The sequence below is a fragment of the Sinocyclocheilus grahami genome, unplaced genomic scaffold (genome assembly GCF_001515645.1).
Source record: "Sinocyclocheilus grahami isolate Dianchi unplaced genomic scaffold, SAMN03320097.WGS_v1.1 scaffold1440.1, whole genome shotgun sequence".
Taxonomy (NCBI): domain Eukaryota; kingdom Metazoa; phylum Chordata; class Actinopteri; order Cypriniformes; family Cyprinidae; genus Sinocyclocheilus; species Sinocyclocheilus grahami.
In genome coordinates this window covers 149,502-149,752 of record NW_015506619.1, presented here as the reverse complement: position 1 = coordinate 149,752, position 251 = coordinate 149,502, and the positions used below count along the sequence as shown (strand labels likewise).

Below are 251 nucleotides of genomic sequence, written 5' to 3'. Positions count from 1 at the left end.
GTGTGTGTGGGTGGGTGTGTGTGTGTGTGTGTGTGTGTGTGTGTGTGAGAGTGAGAGAGAGTGAGTGTGTGTGTGTGTGTGTGAGTGAGTGAGTGAGTGTGTGTGTGAGTGTGAGTGTGTCTGAGTGAGTGAGTGAGTGTGTGTCTGAGTGAGTGTGTGAGTGAGTGTCTGAGTGAGTGTCTGAGTGAGTGTGTGAGTGTGTCTGAGTGAGTGAGTGTGTGTCTGAGTGAGTGAGTGTGTGTGTGAGAGTG

At 51.0% G+C, this 251-nt stretch overlaps 1 protein-coding gene across 1 annotated transcript in view; it reads right to left on the bottom strand.

Annotated features, from left to right (window-relative positions):
* Positions 1-251, bottom strand: part of ppp1r21 (protein phosphatase 1, regulatory subunit 21) — a 35,031-nt gene that overhangs the window by 33,061 nt on the left and 1,719 nt on the right. The gene's annotated exons all lie outside the window — the stretch shown is intronic.